The sequence below is a fragment of the Felis catus genome, chromosome E1 (genome assembly GCF_018350175.1).
Source record: "Felis catus isolate Fca126 chromosome E1, F.catus_Fca126_mat1.0, whole genome shotgun sequence".
Classification (NCBI taxonomy): domain Eukaryota; kingdom Metazoa; phylum Chordata; class Mammalia; order Carnivora; family Felidae; genus Felis; species Felis catus.
Window position 1 is genome coordinate 20,895,843 of NC_058381.1, and position 14,873 is coordinate 20,910,715.

General features: G+C 46.2%; 1 protein-coding gene across 1 annotated transcript in view; it reads left to right on the forward strand.

Moving 5' to 3' along the window:
* The first annotated feature begins 116 nt into the window (after positions 1-116).
* The window catches only part of SPACA3 (sperm acrosome associated 3), a 37,299-nt gene continuing 22,542 nt past the window's right edge, over positions 117-14,873 (forward strand). Inside the window, exon 1 of the mRNA XM_019817512.3 lies at positions 117-247. The gene's annotated coding sequence lies outside the window, so the exon portion shown is untranslated. The remainder of the gene's footprint in view (positions 248-14,873) is intronic.

Sequence of the window (14,873 nt, forward strand, 5' to 3'; positions counted from 1 at the left end):
TACCACCCAGCAGGCGTGGGGGCGGGGGGTGGAGGTGAAGTTTCCCAGCATCCCTGAAGCAACGCCCGCCGTCGCCAACCTTCTGTGAGCCCTGGCAAGTCCTGGCGCCTCCCTGAATCCCTGGGTCGCTGCAAGGAGAGGTTGCTGAACGCCTGGGAAGTGTCTGCTGGACTGCAAGATCTCCGATCTGGCTGCTGCGTGGTTTCTCTTTTGTCTCCAATGCAGGACAAATAAGTCTCTGGATCAGGTGGGTGTTGGTTGAGGTGAAAGCACCATCTGGGGGAGGAGGCCTCCCGGCTCCTCTTGGCCCTTTGCGAGTTGGCCGAAGTTACCTTCTCCGAGAGGGCCAGGTTGGTGAGCACGGGGCACCCAGCCTGGTGTGGTTTCCCAGGGGATGGACGCGTCCCAGGTCCCCGGTTCGCTAGTGGCTTTCTGCATGGTGGTAGCTCTCCCGTGACACACACCACCCCCTGCCCTGCCCTGGAGTAGGAGCATCAGACTCAGATTGTGAAGACGGAATGACTCAAGGTTAGGCATGGAGTGTGAGACGAGTAAAATCTTCAAACTCAAAACAGTTAGGTTCAAATTTGGACTCTGTCATTTACTGTGTAAGCTTGGACAAGTTCCTTAACCTCTCTGGTCCTTAGCTTTCTCATCTATAAAATCAAGGCTCCTTACTACCTCGTGGGTTGGCGTGTCAATCAAACAAAGTGTGTGTGTGTGTGTGTGTGTGTGTGTGTGTGTGTGAGTGTGTGAAATGCCCTATAGTGTGCCTGGTACTGATTAGCCGATATTAATCCTTCTCTCCCCGAAGCCGCCCATGCCCTGAGGCAGGTGACCCAGATGGCAGCACCTCAGTGACCCTCACTCTGTCTGAGCAGGAGTCTCTGTTCGTAAGCTCTGGAACTGAGCGGCCAAAAATGCTGGAATCACTGCAGTAGGGAGAGTGGCCCAGCCTTGTCCCTGCCCCATCCCTGGTCTGTTTGCAACCTAAAGATGGATCTCTCCACCTCTTATCAGTGTTTCCAGGGTTGATTGCTCAAGCTCACATTCCTCCAGAAAATGGCCCAGGGAGCCTCCTCCAGCTTGTGACATCTTCCAGATGGAGCACGTGTTCCTGGCACCCAGCCCACCCTGGTGCTTACCCTGACCTGCCTCATTCCAGAAGTTCCTTCTCTCCAGAGGCTCTACTCTGTGCCCGATCTGTAGAAAGTGCACGCACCTGATCTGTCAAAAACAAGACGACTTACAATTTAAAATCCCTGAGTTGCTTTATGACCTGGGACATCTTGGGAAGGTGTCAAAGGAAGAATTTGCATCAATTTCTTTCTTTCCTTCCTCCACCCTCCTCTACCTCACTTCTAAGCCCTCCTGCCCCACCAAACTTGTCCAGTTTGCTCATCCTGGGAGAAAAGTGTGCTAGAGGCTGGGGCTATGAGCAAAAAGTGCCCTCCCTGTCCTTAAGAAGCAAGAGGGACAAATAAGCAGCCGACTGAACCATAGCTGTGGCAGTGCAGTGATGGAGGGGTGCCTAGCCTGGGACCGACGGAGCACAGAGCAGGGAGATGGGAGTCAGTGAAAAAACCTGGGGGGAGCAGATGCCCCCGTTACCACTGTCAAGGGGCAGAGAGGTGTCCTGGGCAAACTGGACAACACAGAAAAGGACCAGGAGAGCATGGCTGATTTGAGAAGTGCAGGTGGTTGCGGAGGCTGGAGTGTGGGATGGACAGGATGTTAGATCACGGAGGACCCTATAGATCCTATTGAGGAGTCAGAGCTTTATTTCTCTGAGCAAAATAGGGACCACAGAAAGGCTTTAAGCAGGGGAGTGACAAGGTCAGATTAGCAATTTAGAAAGAGTCCTTCATACCCTATGACAATAGTCTCAGGCCCATCAATTTGTGTGATGCCACTGAGTACACATTTCCCCCGAGTCGGAGAGGCTCACGACCCAATCATGATATAAAACAGGGTGGGCAACTGGTTGGGAAGGAGGAAGAGGGACTAGGCATCAGAGTAGAAAGTGCCAGAGGGAAATACTGCGGTCGTGCCCGGGTCTGCTTCTGGCTGATACGGAACCTGTCTCTGTCAGAAATGCTGATGAGCAGGGCTTTAAGAATTTGGGGCATAACTGGGTCCTTGCTGCTTCATCCATCTGTGTTTTTATCATTCCTACTTTACAGATAAGGAAGCCACAGCCTAGAGAGATAGGTAACTTTCCCCAAGCTAATAAGAATCCGAGCAGGAGGGGCGCCTGGGTGGCTCAGTCGGTTGAGCATCTGACTCTTGGTTTCTGCTCAGGTCATGATCTCACAGTTCTGTGAGTTTGGGCCCCACATTGGGCTCTGTGCTGACAGCATGGAGCCTGCTTGGGATTCTCTCCCTCTCTCTCTGCCCCTTCCCTGCCCTCTCTCTCTCTTTCAAAGTAAACAAACATTAAATTTAAAAAAAAAAAAATTCAAGCAGGAACTTCAACTTCCCATTTTGTGTTCTCAACCAACCACTCCCGCCTGCCTGGGGGCGGTGGGTGGGGAAATCCATAATGGGAAGGAAATAACAGATACCAGTTTCTTCTAGTTTTAATATTGCTCACTTAAAAAGTGATGGTTGTGACCCATAAATTAATTTCATGGCTCACTAATCGGTTACAACCCACAAGATGATAGTACATGGATACTAAAATGAGGGCTGGGGCACGGGTGAGGTATTCTTTCCATCCAACATGACTTAATTTGATCCGTTTTAAGTAAAGTGTGCATGTACCAGATTAGTGGCAAAAATTTATGGGGCAAAATGGAATAATTAATTTATTACATGATTGATCAGTTCAGGAGTCATCTGTTGAGCATCTACACGATCTAGCAATGAATAAAAATATAATGCCTCTCTTGAGGTGCATATGATCTAAGGTGGAAAGAAACCCATAAAGAGTCATTTTCAATATAATGCAGTAAATGCTAAGTAAGGGAACGCGTGTAATGAGAGCACAGCGCAGGGGCACCTAGCCCGGCTCCCGAGAGTTTCCGGAAGGTGGTGATGTCTCAGAATTTTCAAGAAGTAGGTGTTGGCGGGGAGGAGATTGGGTGGGTGGGAGCAGGTGGAGGTGGAGCGGGACAGAGGACCCAGGAAGGGGAGTTGTGCAGGAGGACGTCCTCCTGTGCTCAGGAAATTACTGCCACCAGTGTCTGGTGGGAGGAGGGGGTGTTGGGAGATGAGCCAGGAGAGCGGGTCGAGGACTAGACTCTGGATTTTTCCTCTGGGTGATAGGGATTTATCGAAAGTTGAAAAAGCTCTTAGTTTTTCTTGGAAAACTACCAAGTGATCTCTGCACCCTCCCCAGCCTTTAATGTTATCCTAATTTGATAGTCGAACAATGGCTCAGCATTGTGTTAATTTGCATTTCCCTGACTACTGGGGAAGTTAAACATTTTTCATGTGTTTATTAGCTATTTACTTATTCATGTCGTTTCCCCACTTTTCTCCTGGGATTTTAATATTTTTTTTATCGACTTATATGAGCTCTTTATATATGAAGGATAACAACCCTTTGTCATATTTATTGCATATATTTTCCCCAGCCTTGTCATTTGCCTTTTAGTTTTGTTTAGAATGGCTTCTGACGTCCAGAAGTTTTAAATTTGGTGTAGTCAAATGGATTGATTTTCTTTCCCTTAGTGATTTCTTCCATTGCTTTTATGCTTAGAAAATCCTCTCTCATCCAGAGATCAAATAAATATCGTTGAAATGTTTGAAGCAGCAGAGTGCCATGGGTGGGTGATTAATAATAATATTCATAGGTTAGATGTAGTGGTAAAAAAAAAACCCAATTAAACAAACAAACAAACAAAAGCCAAGGCAAAGCAGAAAAACAGTAGAAGAAATTAAACCTTCCTTTATCCACCACAAACCCAGCCCAAGGTTAAGGGTGGGAATAATCAGGGATCAAAGAGACAGAGATAAGGAGAGGCCGGTAGAGTCTTGAAGCACTAACACGACGTGGGTCAGGCAGGCAGGAAGTAAGCTACACGTCCCAGGGTAGGATATGAATGAACATGGCATGTTTGGTTAGAATCTGAGATGAAAAGAAACAGTGATGGGAGAGGGGGTTGGAAAGAGAATCAGAAAAAGCCAAGAAAGCTTGCTAAGACGTTAGGACTGTGTTCTAAGAACAATGGAGAACAATCGAAGGTATAATTCAAGTGATCCAAATAACTCTTAATGCCTCATGGAGCCAGTTAGCATAGAGTTTCATTTAAGTAGGCATAGCCTGGCAGTCAAATGACAAATGACCAATGGAAGACCAATGACAAAATTCCATTGACAGTGGCACTGGTCTGCCTCTCTTAGTCTGGACCAGATGGTGAGAAGATATCATCTCTTATCTGTCCCTTTTCCCCTCTTCCTTGTTGCCAGGAAAGAGCCTGGGATCTGGAGGCAGTCAGACCCCAGTTTGGATCCTGACTCTGCCACTCCTTAGTCATGCCCTTTCCCATCTGCCTGCCTCCCTTCCTTCTGCAAATTCCATCAGACACCCATTATGTACCAAGCATTGTCTACGTGCTGGGGACACAGGGCAGAGATAAACCACACAACTGCTGCCCTAATAGAATTATAGGCTAGTGAAGGAAGACAGATGTTAAACAAATGATTGCTTAAATAAATGTAGAGTTAGGGGCACCTGGCTGGCTCAATCTGTGGAGCAGGCTGCTCTTGATCTCGGGGCCATGAGTTCAAGCCCCATGTTGGGTGTGGAGCCTACTTAAAGATTAAACAAAATAAATGTAGAATTTAAAGTTTTTCAAGTATTTTAAGAAGAGAAATAGAATCTTATGAAAGATTATTAGGGATACTGATCTATCAAGATGTCAAGGAAAGCTTCTATTAAAGGGGATCTACTATCTGAAGGATGAGTAGAATTCAGATGTTGAGGAGTGGGGTCACAAAGTCCTTTGGCAGAAGGACAAGAGGTGAGACAAGGCCAGTGTGACTGGAGAGTACACAGAGAGGAAGACAAAGGTGACAATGAGGCAGAAGGTCAAATCATGCCAGTCCTTGTAGGCTATGCAAAAGACCTTGGTCTTTATCTGAAGAACAATGAGAATTCACTCAGATGGTTTGTTCAAAGCTGGTAAAGTTGGAGTGGGGGGGGGGGGCTAGAGAAACAATTAGATTTGTATTTCAAAAAAGTCCTTTTGCTTTCTATGTGGAGAATTGATTGGAGGGAGCCAGAGAAGAAAGGGGAGACCCAATGTGATTGCATCACACAAGGCAAGAGAAGATGGCAGCTTGGTCTAGGCAGGGAGAGGGGGATGGAAAGTTAGGGGAGAATAAATAGGACTTGGGTATGGGTTAATAATGTTCATGAAAGATTTCTGGGTTTCAGGGGTTGCACACCTACATGGGGATCCCTATCCCCATAGATATAGGAAACACCAGAAGAGGATCAAGTTTGGGGAACAGGTTGGGGGTGGGGGAGGTTGAAGCCATGTGCTTTGGACTTGAAGAGTTTGAGGTGCATTTGAGATTTCTGTGTGGAGTTAGGTATAATGACTACATCTCAGAGAAGACTGGAGATTTTTCATTGGTCATTATTGTTCAAGGTATAGCTCTGGATCTGATGCTAGGGAGAGAGAATGGAGTGAAAATAGAAGAGGGCCATGAGGCACTCCAACATCTCATAGGATCTTGGGCCAGTGTGAGGCTCTTGTAGAGTTATTTTGATGGTTAGATGAAATACCATATGCCCCATGCCTGGAACATAGAGGCAATTCAGTAGATGTTAGATACACATCTCCCTTCTCTCCTTTTAACTGCTCTACTCCCTTTATTTTATGCTGTTCTATCTTCTGGCTCTATGTATTATAGCCAGAGACTTAAACCCGATTCTTCCAACCAGGGATGGCCCCAGGGCACCTAGTATGGACACCAGGCAAGCGCTGCTCTCCTCCAAGACCTAGCCCTGGAAAACCTGCATCTTGAGAGCTCTCTGAAACTGAACTAAGAGACTTGGGGGCCTTTGCTTAGTTGACCAATGACCTGCATTTGGAGAACCAAATTTCTTGGCACACACAGCAACTTGTATCTTAGCATGCTAATCATGCCACCTCACATTTCTAGAACATGTTGTGTATTTTTCAGCGAGTTTTCATAACGATTATCTCAGTTGTTCATCACAGGATTTTTCATTATGAAATGCATTTGCATATTTTATTTACCTCTAATTCCTTCCTCACTGCTAAAACAATAGCGTTTTGAGCAAACGTGCATATGGATGATTTACAAATTCACTCCACTCTTTTCTCAAGCTTGCTTTCTCTTGTGTTCCCGTTTTATTTTTAAATCATGAGTTTCATCTTCCTTGTCATAAGCCTTCACATGTTTCAGTGCTTCTCAAAATCACCATTCTGTTCTTTCTCTTCCTTTTGGCTTCTGCCCCCACTCGCCTTGTGGAGAACGAGGGCGCTGGCCCCCAGAGTCCATTGTTACGGCACATTCAGAAACTCACGTTCTGACTCCTCTCCACCTCATTTCTCTCTGAAGCAGGTGCTGTTTATTCTGCATTGAAGCTTCATATTAGCTTTAACGAGAGATTTGTTATGCGAGACAACCTCAGGATCACGCAGCCCCATCCAGGTTCCTCCTTTGCCCCTGGCATCTTTAAGATTCTCTTCTATTTATTTTTTTCTTGAAGATTCTCTTCTGCTTCTCAGCCTCCCATCACTACTTTTCTCCTCTTATGCAGGACACTTCCCTGCTTTTCTTTTCTGGATTCTTGGTCTTCATCTTCTGCTACCCATGCTTATCCTCTCATTAAACATCTGGAGATTCAAACACCCATGACCTGGTCCTTGACCTTGAAGTGCTCACAGTCCGCAACAGTGGGTCTCAAACCCGATGGCGTATTTGAATCATCATATGAGGCCTTCAATAAAAAATATGAATGCAAGGGGCACCTGGGTGGCTCAGTCGGTTAAGCATCCGACTTCAGCTCAGGTCATGATCTCGTGGTCTGTGAGTTTGAGCCCTGTGTCAGGCTCTGTGCTGACAGCTCAGAGCCTGGAGCCTGCTTTGGATTCTGTGTCTCCCTCTCTCTCTGCCCCTCCCATGCTCATTCTCTGTCTCTCTCTTTCTGTCAAAAATAAATGAACATTAAAAAAAAATTTAAAAAGTACGAATGCAAAAGCCCTAACCCCAGAGGTCCTGCTTTAATCGGTCTTGAGTGGGGACCTAGGCATCGTTATTTTTTAAAGGACATCCTAATGTGCAGCCAGGGATGAGAACCACTCACTGGCCTAATGGGTAAGACAGATGTATAAACAGGGGCACCTGGGTGGCTTAGTCGGTTAAGCGTCCGACTTCTGCTCAGGTCATGATCTCACAGTTTGTGGGTTCGAGCCCTGAGTCGAGCTCTGTGCTGACAGCTCAGAGCCTGGAGCCTGCTTTGGATTCTGTGTTCCCCTCTCTCTCTGCCCCTCCCTACTCGCACTCTGTCTCTCTCTCTCAAAAATAAATGAATGTAGGGGCGCCTGGGTGGCGCAGTCGGTTAAGCGTCCGACTTCAGCCAGGTCATGATCTTGCGGTCCGTGAGTTCGAGCCCCGCATCGGGCTCTGGGCTGATGGCTCGGAGCCTGGAGCCTGTTTCCGATTCTGTGTCTCCCTCTCTCTCTGCCCCTCCCCCGTTCATGCTCTGTCTCTCTCTGTCCCAAAAATAAATAAAAAACGTTGAAAAAAAATTAAAAAAAAATAAATGAATGTAAAAAATAAAAAGGAAAGATGTGCAAACAAATGATTTTAATATAATGTGAAGGCAGAAGCAAGCACAGAGGCTGGAGGAGAATGGAAGAGAAGCCCCTTATTCAACCTGGGAAGCCAGAAAGCAGGGGTGATTAGTCAGAGCAGATGACTCAGGGCTTCAACCCATCCTAGAGAAGCTTTTCACAGAGCCTTCCCCTCCAGCTTTCCAGTAGGAGAAAAAGTACTGAAATGACCTATGTTTTCTCTGCTGATCCCTCCCTGTCCTAGGGTGGTGCACATTTGGGCCACCTTGATGCTGTGTCTGACCCTCAGCCCCTATGCACACTTTCCTCTCCAGGTTCTTTCTTTTCTCTTCCCTAGTTGTTTGGCATTTTCTTTGCCTCCGAAGCTCCCACAGACATTTCCTCTGGCCCATTGTCTGGTCCAAAGCTCATTCTGGATCTTGACGTGACAGTTCCCCTACGACGTCCTCTTTGGCCCCGCTGTGATTTCTCTTGTGATGGCTGAGCAGTTTGCTGCCATCACAAGAGATCTGCTGGTGCCCCCCCCCCCCAACCCGCCGGCCCCCCAGCGCCAGCACTGAGGCTGTGCTGCTAGGTAGGGTGGGAGTCAACCACAGCAGTGGCCTCCAGCTGGCCCCAGCTGCCCACCATCCTTCCGAAACGTGTTGCTGCTTTCTTGGCTGGCCCTCTCCTTTTCCTGGGTCAGCAGTCTGACGTTTGCTCTGTCTTGAGGCGGTTTCGAGAACTCCGGAGCCAGATCCTAAGTCCCTGGAGGCACTATCTTGGTTTTACAGCTTGGCCAGTTCTGGAATTGGCCTGGGAAACCATATTCTTCCCCCACGGCCTGCCCCCCACTCTCACTGAGGCTCACTGTGCTCCTGAAACAGGACTCTACACACGGCTCCGTTGTTCACACTTCCTCACTGGGTCTCGTCTCATTCGGTTGGACAGCAGCCCTCTGATCTCCTCGTGTTTCTGCAGAACGTCTGTGCGTGGCCCTATACTCCCACTGCCACCTTGACTTTCTCTCTTAATTACCAGGATTCTGTTAACACAGACTTCTTACTTTGCTTCTTTGATTTTTTTTTTTAAAGTGATTTCTGTTTCATTCTCTCACCTTTGCCATTTCTCTCTCTGCTTTTCATTACACTTGACCTTTGAGCATCAGGGTTTGAATTGCACAGGTCCACCAATATGTGGACTTTTTTACAGTATGGCCCTGTAAATGTATCTTCTCTTCCTTATGATTTTTTAAGTAAGTTTATTTATTTTGAGAGAGAGGGAGAACGTGTGAGTGGGGGAGGGGTAAAGAGAGAGAAGGGGAGAGAGAATTCTAAGCTGACAGCACCAAGCCGGACACGGCGCTTGATCCCACGAACTGCGAGGTCATGACCTGAGCCGAAATCAAGAGTCGGACGCTCAACAGACTGAGCCACCCAGGAGCCCCTCCTTACGATTTCCTTAATGACATTTCTTTTCTCTAGCTTACTTTATTGTAAGGATACAGTGAAGGATACATCTGGGTGTTAATAGGCTGTTGATGTCATCGGTAAGGCTTCTTCTGGTCAACAGTAGGCTATTGGTAGTTAACGTTTTGGGAAGGTGAAAGTTACACAGGGATTTACGACTATCTGGGGTCATAACCTCTAACCCCTGTCTTGATCGAGGGTCAACTGTATTTACTTCTACAAATGGGATTTCCTAATTTGCTCCTTACAACTTTGGCCTTATTCTTGCCTGTAAGACTGTCTCACATTATCTTTCCAGATGACCCAGCACCATTTGGCTTATGAAAAGGTGAACCAGACTCCCTTGCTGGGAGTCACTGCTGTTCGACTAGCTTCTGACATGATGGGACTTTGTGTACCATCCATGCCCTCTCTGGGGGAACACATCCCACACCCAGCTCACCGGAGTCCACGGGCTTCTTACAACATGCCTGGAAGATGCATAGGGGTAGCAACTGCTATTCCTGTTTTGAAATTAGGAAAATGAGACTTAGCCTGAAGGACACCGAGGCCTAGAAGGGAACCAGCTCCTCAAGCTCATGTGGCTGGTAAGGGAAGAACTGGGGAGAGAATGCATCCTAAGTAATTCCCAGAGCATTACTTGCCCCAGGGTTCCGTACTGGACGCGACCATTGGGTAGCCAGCCGGTGTGAGGGTGAGTGCTGGATCCTGCCCTCAGGAAGTTTCGATAAAATCCCTCTTGGTGTGAGCCTATGACCCTGGCTGACTGGTCTGTTGGGTTAATGTTTCAGAATGGCAGATGAGTCACCGTGTTTCTATTTATTTTTAGGGTGTCAACCACAGGGACTCTGGGAACAAAGTTCAGCAACACCTTCCCTTGTATGCTAGATACACAGCATGCAATATTTTCCCACTGGTTTTCTGGTTTGGACATGTTTTTAGTCAAGTGTCTGTGTTCTCTTTGGGTGAGCAGTCTACCAATGAGGCCAAACTCCATCATTCCAGATCATGTGTGTGCATGTTCAAGGGTGGGGATTTGCTATAGTTCAAGCTGAGGCTAAAAAGGGGATACCTGTGTGGCTGGGTGAGAGACAACATCTCTTCTCCCCTTTCTTGGAGAACATGCAGTATCACTCTCCATAACAGTCTTTGCTCCTGCCCAGGAGGAGCGTCTAGACCTCTGGACAAAGGCTAACATTTATGGGGTCATCTTTTCCTGATGGATGGGGCTACTGTGATTCGGGATCAAGAGCCAGATTGGCTGCTTCTTCTCTGATTCCCAACTTCAAACAGATTGCTCCTCTTCTACGTCATCTCAGAGGGGAGCACATTTGGTTCAGACCCAGGACTATCTTCTAGAAGGTTCACATCTGTGTAGCTGAGCTGCCCAGTCCCATCTCAGCAGGCAAGCTTTGGGCGTGTGTATGTGTGTGGTGATATGTTCCAATACCCACATTTGGGAGTGTCGGAAGTCCTGTGTATTTCCTTGATTACTTTCTGAATTCTCCATCGCAAATGCTAGGAAAGGCCATGGTTTGGGAGCTGGAATGTACCAGAGTTGATGAACAAACTTGATATTTGCTTCCCATTTGGCTGTGATCTTGTGTGCCCACGTCACTGATTTGGGCACCTGTCATCATGGAAAAGGTGTGATAAGAAGTTGAAAAAGCATAAACACTGTGGAAAAGCTCAAAGGTAAACTCCTTTAAGTTCAGAGACACAAGGAATGCTCAGGACAACACAAAAGAGAAGTCATTTAACCCCTAACAGGACTCACCATCACAGTGCTGGGGCAGGCTAATGCTGAGGGAGCCTTAGGAGACGAGGGGCCTTACATGCATGGGGGCCCAACTGCATGTTGGGTGCTGTTTGAACACCTTACATACAGTATTTCATTTAATCTTCATGACAAATGAAGGACCTCATGAGCCGGATATGATTATTCCCACTGACTCAAGGCTCAGAGAGGTCAAGGCACTGGCCCAAGGCCACAGGGTGACTTAGTAGCAGATTTGGGATGAGAATTAATGTCACTCAAGTCCCATTATAAAAGCCTGGAACTAGCCCCCGGGAGAATGAAGTGCTCCTCCCTGGAGGGGTTGGCACTGGGGAGGACAGCCCTGTCCCTCAGGCCTCCATGGGCCAGATGGACTGTGGTGTCATCCTATGTAGTGGTCCCTTTCCGAAGTACACAGAAGAGACAATTTTCTGCTTGGGGATAAAGTTCAGAAGGTGGAACTGGGTGGTGCGGTGCTGGCTGCCTGTCGGCTGTGAACAAGGAACCAGAATACCTGGAATGTGGTATGAGAGCCAAGACAGAGCAAGGCCCCAAGTTCATGTACTTCTAAAATTTTAATTTAATTTAATTTAATTTAATTTAATTTAAATAGAGTGAGCAGGGGAGAGGGGCAGAGAAGGAGAGAGAATCTTAAGTAGGCTCCACACTCAGCATGGAGCACGACGTGGGACTCAATCTCACAATCCTGGGATCATGAGCTGAGCTGAAATCAGGAGTCGAACGCTCGACCGACTGAGCCACCCAGCGCTCCCTTCATTCATGTACTTTTCTCTGGGTGTTAGGAGGCCTTCATTTTTACGCCCGTAGCGCCATGGAGAGCTTGCTGTGGGGAATAAGGACATATCACTCTTCCTTCCCTTCAAGGTAAAACCTCTTGGAGGTTTTCCTTAGTCCTATTCAAATAGAATATGTGCCTAGGGAGAGCCTACGAGTGCTGGCACCCTCCTTAAATAGTGGGGTTGGAGAGAGACTCAGGACTTGTGCTCATCCCTGAGGTCTTGACTCAGCTGTCACCTCTTCCTACCTTTGGACTGGGCTGACACCTCTGCGAGAACATCCTCTGTGTTCATTAGTTCTTCCTTAAGGTGCCTTTCAACTGTTGTCTAGTAAGGACAATACTAACACTTATACACTCATACTGTGTGCCTGGTATCAGTACAAGTATTTTGTATTTATTCATTCATTCATTCAATCTTCGCAACATAGGTATAGCATAGGTATCATTATGTTTTGGAAAAAAAAAAAAGGTTACTTATTTATTCTGAAAGAGAGAGATACAGAGCGAACAGGGGAGGGGCGGATCCCAAGCAGGCTCCACCCACACGGTCAGCATGGAGCCCCACATGGTCTCCATGACTACATTTCTAGCTTTCCTTGGAGTAAGTGTGGCTATTTGACTATGTTCTGGCTAAGGAGACGTCAGTGGAAAGATCATAGGATGCTTTCCGGAAGACTCCTTTAAAAGGGAAGAATCTGGTCCTTCTCCCTTTCTTCCGTCTTGCTGCCTGGACAGCAGATCTGGTAGCTGGAGCTCAAGCTGTCATCTCAGAACAGGAGAAATCACATCCTCGGAATGACAGAACCTTCACGCTACCCTGAGTTATCTACCTCTGGATTTATTTCTCGTGAGACAGAAGTAAACTTCTGTCTCGTTTAAGCCACTGTTACTTGGGTTTCCTGTTACTTTCAGTCCAGTCTAATCCTAATCGACAGCATTAAATATGGGTAAGAACTAAGGTCAATAATTGTTTGTGAATTGACAGTGAGTCCCCAAGGGAAGCCTGGCTTGTCCTCTCTCCATCTCTCAGGTACTAGTGAGAGAGAATCTCGGGTTTTCACAAGAAAATGTCCTGAAACCCTGAAATGCCTTCTTGTGCCTTATGGGTCTGGGCAGGTTTGCATCTGGAAAATGGGTTGTGCCTGGAACATGGTTCTCAGGTATGGTGGCCTGGGCTCTATTGGCCTTCCTTCTCCAGCCACACGGGGACAAACCAAAGGGGCAGAGCCAGCCTTAGGTTCTGAACACGGGCCTCTGCATCGGCTTTGCCCCACTGAGGTGAGCTGAGGAAGCCCCAGAAAGTCCAGAAGGATCAGTGAGGTGGACTGATTGCCTCTTCTGTTATTCTTGTTGCTGCTACTGGCACGCTTTGAAATTAATTGATGGTTTCCTTTTTTTTTTTAATGTGTTCCTCCCTTTGCTTTTTCTGAATTAATTTTTTCATCGTGAAATATTTCAAAGATTAGACAAGAATAAAAAGGAGCATAATGAATACCTATTTACCCACCATTAAGCTTTATCAAATCTTAACATTATGTCATATTTGTATCAGATCTCATTTAAAGAAGTAAAACATTACTGATATAATTGAAGCTTCCTGTATATTACACACCCCCCCCCCTTCCCATTCTTCTCCCTCTTCCTCAGAGGTAACTATTACCATGAATCCACTGTTTATCATTCCTATGTATGTCTTTACACTGTTAGTACATATTTATGCATCCATTAATACAACATAGCATTGTTCAGCAGGGTTTTAAATTTTATATATAAATTGTAGCATACTCCACTTATCATTGGATTCTCCATGGAATAATTCTACCATAATGTATTTCTCCATTTTCCTGTTGATGAATATTAAGGATATTTCCTTTCTTTCTTTTTTTAACCCAGACAGTACTGGTGGGACACATTGTGGGAGTTTCCTTAGGGTTAAATTGTTAGAAACTATGCCCCTGAAGTCAAACTATGCACCTGTTTTTGTACAGGGCCAAAAATTAAGGATGGGTTTTATTTACTATTTTTAATTTTAATTAAAAAAATTGACATTTTAGGGGCACCTGGGTGGCTCAGTCGGTTAAGCAGACCAACTTTGGCTCAGGTCATGATCTTGTGGTTCGTGGGTTTGAGCCCTGCATCGGGCTCTGTGCTGACAGCTCGGAGCCTGGAACCTGCTTCCAATTCTGTGTTTCCCTCTCTCTCTGCCCCTCCCCCCACTCACGCTCTGTCTCTCTCTGTCTCAAAAATAAACAAACATTAAAAAAGTTTTAAAAATTGACATTTTAGCCATTTTTAGGTGTATAGTTTACTGACACTGAATACATTCACCTTGCCTCTATCCATTTCCAGAACTTTTTATCTTCCCAAACTGAAATTCTGTCCCCATTAAACGATAAATAACTCCTTATTCTCCACTCCACCATTCTACTTTCTGTCTACGAATTCGACTACTCTGGGCACCTCATATGAGTGGAATCATACAGCATTCTTTCTTTTGTTTCTGGCGTATTTCACTCAGCATAATGTCTTCAAGGTTCATCATGTTGTAGCAGAATTCCTTCCTTTTCAAGCTGAACAATATTCCATTGTATGTATATAGCACATTTTGTTTATCCATTCAACCGTGGATGGATGGTTTTTACATTAAAAAAATTTTTTAAATGTTTATTTATTTTTAAGACAGAGAGAGTCAGAGCATGAATGGGGGAGGGGCAGAGAGAGAGAGGGAGACACAGAATCTGAAGCAGGCTCCAGGCTCTGAGCCATCAGCACAGAGCCCGACGCGGGGCTCGAACTCAGGAACCATGAGATCACGACCTGAGCCGAAGTCTGATGCTTAACCGACTGAGCCACCCAGGCGCCTCAGTTTTTACATTTTTAATGGTTAAAAAATAAGAATATTTTGTGGCACATGAAAATTACACAAAATTCAAATTTCAGTGTCCAGAAAAAGTTTTATTGGAACGCAGTCCAAAGTATTGAGTACTGCTGCTTTTCATGCTAAAATGGCAGAGTTGAGTAGTTGGGACAGAGACTGCATAGGCTAGAAAGCCTAAAATATTTACTCTCTG